Source organism: Schistocerca gregaria, chromosome 4 (genome assembly GCF_023897955.1).
Source record: "Schistocerca gregaria isolate iqSchGreg1 chromosome 4, iqSchGreg1.2, whole genome shotgun sequence".
Taxonomy (NCBI): domain Eukaryota; kingdom Metazoa; phylum Arthropoda; class Insecta; order Orthoptera; family Acrididae; genus Schistocerca; species Schistocerca gregaria.
Genome location: NC_064923.1, coordinates 552,572,562 through 552,585,513, shown reverse-complemented (window position 1 = coordinate 552,585,513; position 12,952 = coordinate 552,572,562). Strand labels below are relative to the sequence as shown.

Here is a 12,952-nt window from a genome sequence, read left to right as displayed (position 1 = left end):
ACCCTGCCGATCTGAGGGCGCCTAAATACCCTGGCGCTTATGAGTATCTGCGTGGCGCTGCGAGAGCACGTGACTACCCAGCAAACAGCACCTTCTGCTGCGACACGCACGCTACCTGTCGGCGAGGCTCCCACCCTGAGACTCGATGGAGGCGGCTTGTATACCGCGGTAAACAGCCCAGGCCATATATGGGAAGACTTCAGTGCTGGTGAGAGCCGTTTACGTACGTCCTCCTGATAGGGCGGCTGCCCGCATACTTTTCTTGGTGTGAGGAGAAATCGACAACATTGTGGTCGTAAGCTCGCCAAACATTGTCAGTGACCTCCGTAAAACAGTACACTGTTCGCTTTGGAGCACATGGCATAGGATAGTCATGTGACCATCGATCGCAAATGTAAGTTTTATCACTAAAGGGGCTTGCATGTTCCACTCGGTTGTATGGATCAGCGCAATAAGCTGGCTAGACTTGGAGATATCTTTGGAGAACCCACGTCCACACTGGCAAAGAAGTTAACCTAGAGATATTACAGATTAATCGCCTGCTCCTAAAATAGAACCCAATCACTTCAGTAGCGCGAATGTTAATGCCAGCTCCCATTGCCATAATCTTTATTTAGATTCGTAGATTCTGCACTCTTTTACGTTAAGAACTCTTACATTCTTATTTCCATCCTTCTGTATATTTTTCTGGTTGGCAGATTAAGTGTCCGAGATGTCATTCCGAGAGAGGGATCGATCTCTAGTCTACCCGATTCCATCTGACTTGTCTGACTTAAAAAATTTCAGAGCTGTTACTACTACGGGGCACCTGTTCTTAACAGGACAGTGTGTTGATGTTCTCCAGTCATGTACTAGCCCCATTTTACTCGACTTGCTACTATCCATTTCGTTTCAATTAACTTTAAATGATGGGAACCTAAATGTACTTCTTTATTGATGCAACATATGTACCAGAAGGTCAAACACAATGAACCATTCGAAACAGCACAACTTGCTCTTTAGGCTTTTCCTCAGACTAAGCGTTTCACCTTTTCTCATAATCTATAGCTGCCGCGGCGTGTAAATGCTAAAACAAAGATTTATTTTTCATGAACATTGACAGTGAGATACAGCCCTTTCCTTGCAAACCGAAAACAAAATTGTCACCATAGTCAGAATTGTCCATCAGGTTAGAGATGGTTTCCTGTACTGTACACAAAAATATTACGCAGTTGGTCGAGGCACTCCGTGCGGATGCTTGAAGAACGGGATCGTACTATTGCGGTAGGTTCAGTGTGTTTCGCAGTCTGGTATGACTGTCGCATTCATTGAAAAGTATGTATACATTAATGTGTCAAAACATTATGACCTCCGCTTAATAGCTTGTCCGTCCGTCTTTGGAACGAAATACATAGCAGACTCTGCGTATCAGGGATCTGACAGTTTATTGGTAGGTTTGTGGCGGTATGTGGCATTAGATGTCTACGCACAGGTCATGCAATTCGCTTAAATAACGGGCCGGTGATTTACGTACGCAATATGGCGCCCAATAGCGACGCAAATGGCTTCCATAGGATTTACATCAGACGAATTTGGTCGCCGAAACATGAACGTGAGTTCACTATAATGCTCCTCAAATCACTGCCGCGCGTTTCTGGCTCGAGACACAAGCAGTTATACTGCTCAATGATGATGTCGCCGTTGGGGGGGATATCAAGCATGAAGGAATGCAGGTGGTTCGCAGCTGTCAGCGTGTTTTCGATTACTACCACAGGTCCCATGCAAGCGCAGGAGAATGTCTCTCATAGCATAATACTACTCCCACAAGCCTGCTTCCGTCATGCGCTGCTTGTTTAGAGCCGCCGTTCGCCTCTATGATGGCGTTTGTGGAGATGACCATCGATTTAGTGTAGCAGAAATGTGATCCATCCGAAGAGCCAACACGTTTCCATTGATTGACAACCGAACCCCGATGGTTCCGTTCACCTCTATGATGGCGTTTGTGGAGATGACCATCGACTTAGTATAGCAGAAATGTGATCCATCCGAAGAACCAACACGTTTCCATTGATCGACAACCGAACCCCGATGGTTCCGTGCCCTCTGCGATCATAACTGACAGTGTCAGAAGTAGAAAAATGTTAATAATCATTTTTAAGTGTTGTAGAGAAAATAGGGTCCAGCTATTCATTAGAAAATTCAAGGCAGTATATGGAAGAGGCAATACCTATGCAAAAAATTGATATTAAACCCACCTCTCCCACTGAAATAAGGAAAGAAAGAAATTCACTCAAAAGTAAAAACTCACATGGAATTGATGGCATTTACAACAGAGTATCCCAGCGGATAAGTAGCATTCTCAGATACATATGTAGTAGCTCAAGGAAACAGGACTTTTTGCAGAGCGACTGAAATACGTTATTGTTAAACCGTTGCATAACAAGGGGGATAGGTGTCATGCTAACAACTACCACCCACTCTCACTTCTCATAGCTTTCTCCAAAATTCCTGAAAAAGTAATGCATTCAAGAGTGGCATTATATATTTGTAAAAAAGCAATATGAAGAAAATGTCAGTTTGGTTTTCAGAAAGGCTTTTCAACGGAAAATGCTATATATGCTTTCAATGATCAATTATTAAATGCATTGAATAACCAGACATCACCCATTGGGATTTTGTGGTCCCTCAAAGGCTTCTGATTATGTGAATCATGAAATTCTTCTAGATAAGCTTAAGTATTGTGGTATGAGTGGGACAGTGCACAAATGATTTAATTCATGTTTAACTGAAAGAACACAGAAGACTGAAATTAACAGTACAGATGGTCTGCAAAAATCAGCAGAGTCCTCTTACTGGGGAGATATCAAGACTGATGTCCCACAGGCTTCAGTCTTGAGTCCCTTATTGTTCATAATGTATCTTAACGGCTTGCCACTATATATTCATGAAGATGCAAAGCTAGTTTATTTTGCTGATGATACTAGTAAAAACACCCAACAAACAAAAATCGGCTGAGGAAATTGTAAATAACTTCTTTCAGAAAATTATTATGTGGTTTCCTGGAAATGGAACTCACTAAATTGTGAGAAAACACAGTAGTTCCGTACAGGTAAATGGCATAAAAACATTGATAAATACAGACTACGAACAGAAGTCTGTTGATTAGGCAGAATACTCAAAATTTCTGGGTGTGTGCACTGATGAGAAATTGAATTGGAGGAAACAGATCTATTACCTGCTGAAACGGTTAGGTTCAGCTACCTACGCTATTAGGGTTATTGCAAATTTTGGTGAAAAATGTATCAGTGGATCAGCCTACTAAGCCTGTTTTCATTTATTGCTTTCATATTTCATCGTATTTTGGGTAATTCATCATTTAGAGAGAAATTATTCATTGCACAAAAGACACAGGAATGATTATTTTGGTTCAATAATTGTTTGCCTGTTGATGAAATCAGATGACAATGGCTTTAAAAATTATGCTCCTGTCGGCTGAGATGTGCGCGCTGTAATTCGATTTCTGTGTGGAAAAGAATCTGCAGCTGCTTCCATTCATCTGGAGTTATACTTACTTACGCGCCTGAGTAATGAGATACCGCAATGGTAGGATATGGCATCAACACTTAAATACAAATGTGAATGATGAAGAACGTTGTGTGATGGCTATTATCAAGACCGATGAAATTACGAAAAAAAAAAATTATCAAGAACTCCGATACGATCGCTATAGGTGGCGCGGCCAACAAACTCCCTCATGTTGAAAGACCCATCTTGGACCACCCATATAAACTCGATGGGATGGGAAATTATCGTTTGGGACAGTCCTCCCCCACGACGGAAGCCGAATAATATTCAACATTTACGTTAAAAACTCTTCGGCCACCTTCTCTACAGTTCTGATTTCGCATCCAGTCAGTATTATCTCTTCTATCTCCTGAAACAAGGCGTTTGTAGACAGTGATTTGAAGATGACTAGAAACTCAAGACTGCTATTGTCAGCTAATCCAGTTCCCAAGCGGAGGTCTCACATGTAGAGATACTGAAGAAGATGATGCAACATAAGATGCGGTGTAATAAACGAACGACGATTACCTGGAAAAGTGAAACAGATTTGTGTTAAAGTGAATAAGGTTCTGCAGGAAACTGAAATCTACCAAAAAATCTTTTTGTAACAGATATAATTAAACAAGAAATAGTCCAGTATTTAGTCCACCTAAGACCTTACTACTATAATGTAGTTGAATATGGCAGAAATAGTGTAAACTCCACACACGATTCGAGCTAGCTGTGAAATTTCGCGTTATATGTCTGTGCAACACTCACCTCTTTGATCATACCATTCCTTCCTATGCTCAGATTGGATGCGACCGGACGGATGGTGTGATTTTCACTCGCTCTGCTTATTTCTTAGCTTTCTTAGTCGTAGATACACTCACTACCTCTCCTCACACATCAGATAGCTGTCACCATTCCATAACTATAGCACCAGCTATTGCAGCATCTTGGCTGTACCTTTGCGTAACATACACTTACATAACACTAAATATTTTTCTATTGCTTCTAAACTGAAGCGCCAAAGAAACTGATATACCCTCGACATGCGTATTCAAACATAGACATATGTCAACAGGCAGAATACGGCGCTGCGTTCGGCAACGCTATATAAGACAACAAGTGTCTGGCGCATTTGTTAGATCGATTACTGCTCCTACAATGGTATGTTATCAAGATTTATGAGAGTTTGAACTTTGTGTTATAGTCGGCCCACGAGCGATGCAAATCTCCTACATTGCTGCGGCCTGAAAAAGATCCTGCAAGAACGGGACCAACGACAACTGAAGAGAACCTTTCAACGTGACAGAAGTGTAACCCTTCCTCAAATTGCTGCAGATTTCAATACTAGGCCATCAACAAGTGTCAGCGTGCGAACCATTTAACGAAACATTATTGATATTTACTTTCGGAATTAAAGGCCAATTCGTATACCCTTGATGACTGCACCCGTCGATAACGACATTGGACTTTTGATGACTCGATACACGTCGCCTGGTCGGAAGAGTCTCGTTTCAGATTGTATTGAGCGGATGAACGTATATAGGAATAGAGATAGTCCCATGAATCCATGGACCTTGGATGTCAGAAGTGGACTGTTCAAGCTGGTGAAGGCTCTGCAATGGTGTGACGCATGTGCAGTTGGAGTGATATGGGACCTCTAATACGTCTAGATACGACTTTGAAAGTTGACACATACGCAAGCGTTTTGTCTGATCACCTGCATCCACTCATGCCCTTGTGCATTCCGACGGATCTTAGCAATTCCAGCTGGTGAATTCGACACTACACACGTCCAGAATTGCTACAGAGTGGCCCCAGGAACACTCTTCTGAGCTTAAACACTTCCGATGGCCACCAAACTCCCCAGACATGAACATTATTGAGCATATCTGGGATGCCTTGCAACGTGCTGTTTAGAAGAGTTCTCACCCCCTCATACTCTTACGGATTTATGGACAGCCCTGCAGGATTGATGGTTTCGGTTCCCTCCAGCACTACTTGAGATATTAGTCGAGTCCATGCCACGTCGTGTAGCGGCACCAGTTCTGCCTGCCCACGGCGGCCTACACGATATTACACAGGAGTACCAGTTTCTACAGTTCTTCAGTCTTTATTTGAGCCATACGACTGTGAAACATATTTCCCTGTAACCTGCATCTCATCTATAACCCCTCCCCATTCAAGAATGGATTAATATTCTGTACGTTATTATAGGCGTAGGCTCCTTCTCGGGATGTCCCAGCTGTTTTCTTTTTGTTCAACAGATACCATTATGTCCATCAGAATGTAAACTATTAACGTTTTTCTCATTCCTTCCTATTTACGTTTTCTTCTTTCCGCGTGGTGTGCTTTAATTTGTCGTATTATTTCTCGTGCTCGCTCTGATCAGTGGATTACTCCGCCACGTTGATTCCTTCTGTACTGTTGTAAGAAGTTACTGCTAGCTGTCACTACTTACTTACGATAAAAACGTATTATTATTATTATTATTATTATTATTATTATTAGTACTGTTATTGTTATCATCATCATGATCTTATATTGCTCAAGTGCTATTCAAACCGTAATGCTGACATCTGTTAGATGTCAGAGGTCCTGAACGCCCTAACCTTGCCGGGTGAAGTAAATGCGTGAGCAAATAAACATATTATATTTTTACTATATATGACGGTAGTATCTGTTCCAGAAAGAACAGTTACCATTTGCTAGAATGAAATGATAATTAAATAGACACCCTAGCTACAAAGAAGCGTTGATATACTTCATTGGGGACATGTTGAAAATGTGCGCCCCGACCTGGACTCGAACCCGGGATCTCCTGCTTACGTGCAGATGGATAGAGTGTCTGCCATGTAAGCAGGAGATCCCGGGTTCGAGTCCAGGTAGGGGCGCACATTTTCAACATGTCCCCAATGAAGTATATCAACGGCTCTTTGCAGCTAGTGTGTCCATTTAATCATCATATTATATTTTTATTGTGGAATGTCCCTTTTTTACGAATACACTACATACCTTCTCTGCAGGAATATTGCATAATTATGGTGCAAATTGAAGGCCAATAAACAAAATATACAATGAATTAACTTCTTCCGGCTGAGTTTCATCTCCAAGAGGTTCGGTGTTCCCTATTAGATAAGAATGGCCTCTGTCGACTACGCAGCAACTTTAGGTTCGTAATTAGTTGCGAGAATATTCAATGCGTGCTAGTGTCCCACTGTATGGAAGCAGGTGGTTTATGTGGATTTGTTGCTCGTATTCTGGAGCTTCGTAGGGCTTAGCCAATGATTCTGGTCGTAATGGGCGTTCGTCCGCGATGTACGGCCCAATTGACACTGTTGGCAACTGGACAGCGTTGCCGACCGTAATAACTTCGGGCCGTGTGTACACACGTATACAGTCCCACACGCGCTGCACGCAGTGACGGCAAACTGTGGACCGCTGCCTGCTCGATATGGATCACCGCTATCGCTCTCAGCTGGCAGTTCAAGGATTACCCAATTTTCTGGGCGTCAGTACATCACAAAGAACGAGAGGCTTCCATTTCATTCCATCCCGTGCTATGTTCTTCATTTCGATTTGGCCGTTAATCCAGTAGGTTCAAATTCATACAGATGGTAGATGCTCCAAAATGACCTTGAATGAACACTGTGTGTGAGACACATGTGAGTAGACTGCTTACTTTTTATAACAACCAACTAACTGACGCACTGACGTAGAGACCCTTTCCTAAAATCCAACACATAATAGTGTTTGATATGCTCATGCTGAAGTTTACCACAGTTCGGTGCTGTAGAATGTAGTGTTAGGAAAGACGAATGAAGTTACGTAATTTTTCCTTTGGAAATGGTCAGTTTCCTGAACGATTAAAGTACTCAGTAGAAAAGCCGCTTTATAAAAATGGAGAAAGGGACAATGTAGATAATTTTAGACCAATTTCTATGCCATCAGTGTTTGCTTAAGTTGTTGAAAAGGCTGTGTATGTAAGGATAATTGATTATTTTATATCACATAATTTGCTATCAAATGTACAGTTCGGTTTTGGAAGTAATTTAACAACTGAAAATACTATATTCTCTTTTCTCTGCAAGCTACTGGATGGGTTAAACAAAAGGTTTCGAACGCTAGGCATGCTTTTTGATTTAACTAAGGCGTTTGATTGTGTTGATATAAAAATATTGAAACAGAAGTGGGACCATTACAGAATACGAGGAGTAGCTCACAATTAGTTCACCTCTTACTTTAACAACAGACAGCAAAACGCCATTATTCACAGTATTGAGAATGGCTGTGATGTGGGGTCTGAGTGGGGTACAGTCAAGTGGGGGTTGCCCCAGGGATCAGTGTTGGAGCCACTTCTTTATGTAAATGACATCCCCCTAATATTATGGGTAACTAAAATATTCCTGAAACTTCCTGGTAGATTAAAACTGTGTGCCGGACCGAGACCCGAACTCGGGAGCTTCAGCTTTCGCGGGCAAGTGCTCTACCAACTGAGCTACCGAAGCACGACTAACGCCCCGTCCTCACAGCTCCACTTCCGCCAGTACCTCGCCTCCTACCTTCCAAACTTTACAGAAGCTCTCCTGCGAACCTTGCAGTTGATAGAGCACTTGCCCGTGAAAGGCAAAGGTGCCGAGCTCGAGTCTCGGTCCGTCACACAGTTTTAATCTACCAGGAAGTTTCATATCAGCGCACACTGCGCTGCAGAATGAAAATCTCATTCTGGAAACATCTCCCAGGCTGTGGGTAAGCCATGTCTCCGCAATATCCTTTCTTTCGGGAGTGCTAGTTCTGCAAGTTTCGCAGAAGAGCTTCTGTAAAGTTTGGAAGGTAGGAGGCGAGGTACTGGCAGAAGTGGAGCTGTGAGGAGGGCGTGAGTCGTGCTTGGGTAGCTCAGTTGGTAGAGCAGTTGCCCGCGAAATGCAAAGGTCCCGAGTTCGAGTCTCGGTCCGGCACACAGTTTTAATCTACCAGGAAGTTTCATATCAGCGCACACTCCGCTGCAGAGTGAAAATCTCATTCTAAAATATTCCTGTTTGCTGATGACACTAGCTTGGTAGTAAGACTCACTTTTTACAATTTCTAACGCACAAGAAATCCAAGCTGCATTTTGATCAGACTTCTTTAACTCTTGTGCAGAATGGTGTGCAGCATACTGCTGCCTCCATTTTCAATAAGCTATCACAGGAACTCAAAAATCTTAGCAGTAATCCTCGTGCTTTCAAATCTAAAGTGAAGTGTTTCTTCCTGGATCACTTCTCCTGTTCTGTTGAGGATTTCCTTGAAAAACTTAGCTGATTATTATATTGTTGATTGCGTTTACTGAAAATTATGACTTGACGTTTTTTGGGCTCATAAACATCTTATTTTTATCTGTTATTACTTTTATGTTGTAATTTCATGGACTGACACGTTCCATGACCTTGGAGATTTGGTCCTCAATTCGGTCTTATGGGTGTAAAACAATAAATAAATATCTTTGTAACCGGTGTCATCTTAATTGGAAGAAATTCATCACTGTGAATATAAGCATTCAAGAAATTTGGTTGTTCAAGCAACTCAGGAGCTCGAAGAGTAATCCCCGTGAAACGCACAGTCTGAGAATATGTTATCAGGGCCCTGGTTGATCGGCATTCATACCTGCAAGAATGTTTCTGAACTCGGTGTTTAGTTTTGTCAATGATTTATGTTGCACTGAATGCACTGAAAATGGCGATTGACTCTTTGAATAATTTTCACGAGATCAAGTTGTTTGTATAAAGTGTCAATTATTATTAATATAGTTGGTTATTTTTATCATCATCATGATTATATATTGCTCAAATGCTATTCAAATCGTAATGCTGACTCTCTAAGGATATCTGGTTAGATGTCAGATGTACTAAATGCCCTAATCTTGTCGAATGAACTTAGTTCCTCAGTTAAAAGTATTTAATTTATAATCTTCTAACAACTATACAGCTTTGACGTTAATGGTTGAGGTCATCATGTGCCTACTTCCAGTACATACTCTTCGTCGTTCTTCCTCTTACCGGCTGCATCCATTACGTTAATCTGTCCACTAATGTCGATAATTAAAGTGACCTACGAGATCGCCACGGGGAAACTAAGCTGACGAAAATGTCGTGGAATAATAGCGAAATATGTGGCACATTGTACGCCAGTGCGAGACCTCTTCTCTGCTCTGTTTAGGCAGAGGTGTTGCTTACAGTGGTTCAGACTGTGTGTTGGCTGAGCCTGGTACACAGTATTCGATCTCCCTCCCTCCCTCCCGCTCTCTCTCTCTCTCTTTCTCCCTATCTCTGTCTTGCCCCCATCCTCCCTCCTCCCCCCTCCCCATCTCTCCCTCTCTCTGAGACATTACTTGGAGTGGACGCCGAGTTCCCCCTCGAACACGATGTGCTATATTATTAGCGTGCAACTACAAATAACATTTGTGGCGTCAAGCTAGCAATGAACTGGCACCTACAAAATACTTTACGCTTCCGTTAGGAACGAAAAATAGAAGGAAAAGTGATAAAGGAAAATGGAAAAGGACGGAGGTTAGCTCTTGCTAGACTGGCTGGGATTGGCAGACAGAGATCACGACCTCACCCAGCTCTAACCAAACACTGGTCCTGCGTGAGGGATGGAAGGGGAAACGAAGGTTTCATTATGGGTGAGTGTTTTATCTGAGGCTGGCAGAGACGCCCCAGAACCAAGCCGCAGGGCCAGCCGACAAGACGTCCACACAGACACCACTCACACATCAGAAGCTAGTGAACAAGCTCTGTCGAGTGCTCTTGATCGTTCAAATGACCTTAGACCAACAGTTATTCTGATCATTTCGAAATTAATTGATTATGTACATATCCAGAACAAACTCTATCTCCTTTAAGTGTAACCTGACATTTTTTTCCACAACATCCTCCAAATCTCTAATAAAAATGTTGATCTAGCGTTAAATGTAGGTCTGGTGCACACGAGAGGAGATGATATGAGACGATAGACGTATTAGATAAGCGTAGTCAATGGTATTCCATACAGTAACTACTAGTACAATATAAAATAGAATAGATCCACTCAGATGAAATGAATGAATTGATAGGATTAAAATAAATAACGATGCAATGATAAAAAGTGATTTCTGTGCGGATTCTGCATCTACATAGATACTCTGTAAGGCAACATATGATGTTTTGACAAAGAGAAAGAGGTTTTCAGTTAGAAAACAACAAACTAAGTATGTTCTGAGAATGATACCATATGTTTTTGAGCAGTTTATGTCAAATTTTTTAATATAGCTTGTAGTATCGCCTACAATTACGGGAAAAGCGGCCGCCAAAACCCCGAAATGTTCGGTGGTGCTGTTTGGGAATAAATCCTTCGACCTAGAGCGTCCCATGCACGTTCAGTTGGGTAAAGGTACGGTGGCGAACTGCTCACTGTAGACACGGAATATACTCATATCTTAGGTGTTCGTTCACCAGGACAGTCCTTCGTGTTTGGTCCTTACCAGCCGTCAGAAGGATACTAGGAGCACATGTAACACAAAGAAGGCACACGTCACTACGTAAGACGTCGTCTTTAGACCGCACCCGTCACAGTCTCCCTAGTAATCAAATGGAGAGGCACATATCGTCCAAATATGACGTTTTCCCAGACGAGAACGTTGATGAAAGCAAGCGGCCCCTTACTACAAGGCTTGCAGAAAAAGGTGGTCAACACCTCAAAGTTACGGAGTACACTCAGGACTAGCAAGACTCCACATTCGGTGAGATAACTTTGTACTTTGCTGCTGGGTGACTCCTCAAAGCCAACAGAAGGCAGTTTGACACGACATATATGGCCCAGAAGCTACCTCCCAGTTATCTGGCCAGGTCAGGTGCTGTTTTGGTTGAGCGTTATCGGAAACTTAAGATTACGATCCTATGGGTTCGCAGTCTAGGCTTTTTCCATCAGATTTGCTCCACAGTGGTGATTTGGAGATATAGGTAACAGTCGACCACCTCCCTCTGACCGTGGGCAATTATTTGCTCGCTATTAATTGTATCGAAGTGTATTCGCTATACCTTTCGTCTTTTCTGTAAGACTAAGTGATATGAGTTGATTCTACTGAACTGAATTGAATAGGTCGATGCGAATGAAATCAATAAATATGCAATGACATTAAGTGATACGAGGGCAAATCGCTTGGGCAGAACCTGAAATGTAACGAATATCTAGTAACAACTAAAAAATTGTTCCAACCAGCACTCAGAGCTCGGTTTTATGCGTACTGCGAAAAGCCATCTGAACTATAAGGCTGTATGAGCACACTTTCATGCCTGACCCAAACGTTTAATGTTACTGATGACATCCTATGATTTCCGAACAATACTACCAGACGGTCTCAAGTGAGGATTTTTGGTGATAGAAGCAGTAGGAGAACGTAGTGGAGCGACAAGTGCTGTACAGAGCGCCCATGAGGTCCCAGTATAATTTCAATAAATCAGTAGTTGCGACCTCTTACAAAGAGAGAATCGCTGTTTGTTGTAAAACGTTTGGCGGCTCTCAAAGTTTTCTCCTATGTCCTTTGTTGGAGATATGCAATGAAGAGCAAGAAAGTGACAACAGACCAGTGGAATTATCGACGAAGTTATCGAGGTAAACACCGGTTAAGACAGCCCTAATGAGATAGTTGAATAACAGGCAGTATCAATGACCTCCCTAGACGTGGACGTCCCCCTGTGCCCCGTGTCTCAAGTAGCATTTCATCACAGCCCCCAGAAGTCATCTCGTGATGTAACATGCCAATTGAAGGACGGAAGAGCCGGCCGCGGTGGCCGTGCGTTTCTAGGCGCTGCAGTCCGGAACCGCGGGACTGCTACGGTCGCAGGTTCGAATCCTGCCTCGGGCACGGATGTGTGTGATGTCCTTAGGTTAGTTAGGTTTAAGTAGTTCTAAGTTCTAGGGGCCTGATGACCTAAGATGTTAAGTCCCATAGTGCTCAGAGCCATTTGAACCATTTTTTTTTGAAGGACAGAAGACCAATTGTCCATAAAGTGTTATAAAAGGGGCTACACTTTACTGCGTAATACGCCGTTTTTGCGTAAAATATACAAATAATCTAATCTCTACAGCGAAACGATCTTCCTCTGCAATGTGCATTCAAGTGCATGCATACATTAATACTGGTTCCATACATCTTGAATACGACATTTCGTAATGATGTGGAACGTGTCACATAAACATAAGTTTTCTTTACACAAAATAATTAAATAAATTTTTCTTTATTTTATTTTTTATTTATTTAGTTATTTATTTTTTAATTTTTACAGTTACTACTCATATCTAAGAATTCATCTATTGAGTAGAACGAGCTGTCATTCAGAAATTCTTTTAATTTGCTTTTAAATGTTGGTTGGCTATCTGTCAGGCTTATAATACTATTTGACAA

General features: G+C 42.1%; 1 protein-coding gene across 1 annotated transcript in view; it reads right to left on the bottom strand.

Moving 5' to 3' along the window:
- LOC126267806 (sodium/potassium/calcium exchanger Nckx30C) overlaps positions 1-12,952 on the bottom strand; it is a 1,385,039-nt gene that overhangs the window by 281,324 nt on the left and 1,090,763 nt on the right. The gene's annotated exons all lie outside the window — the stretch shown is intronic.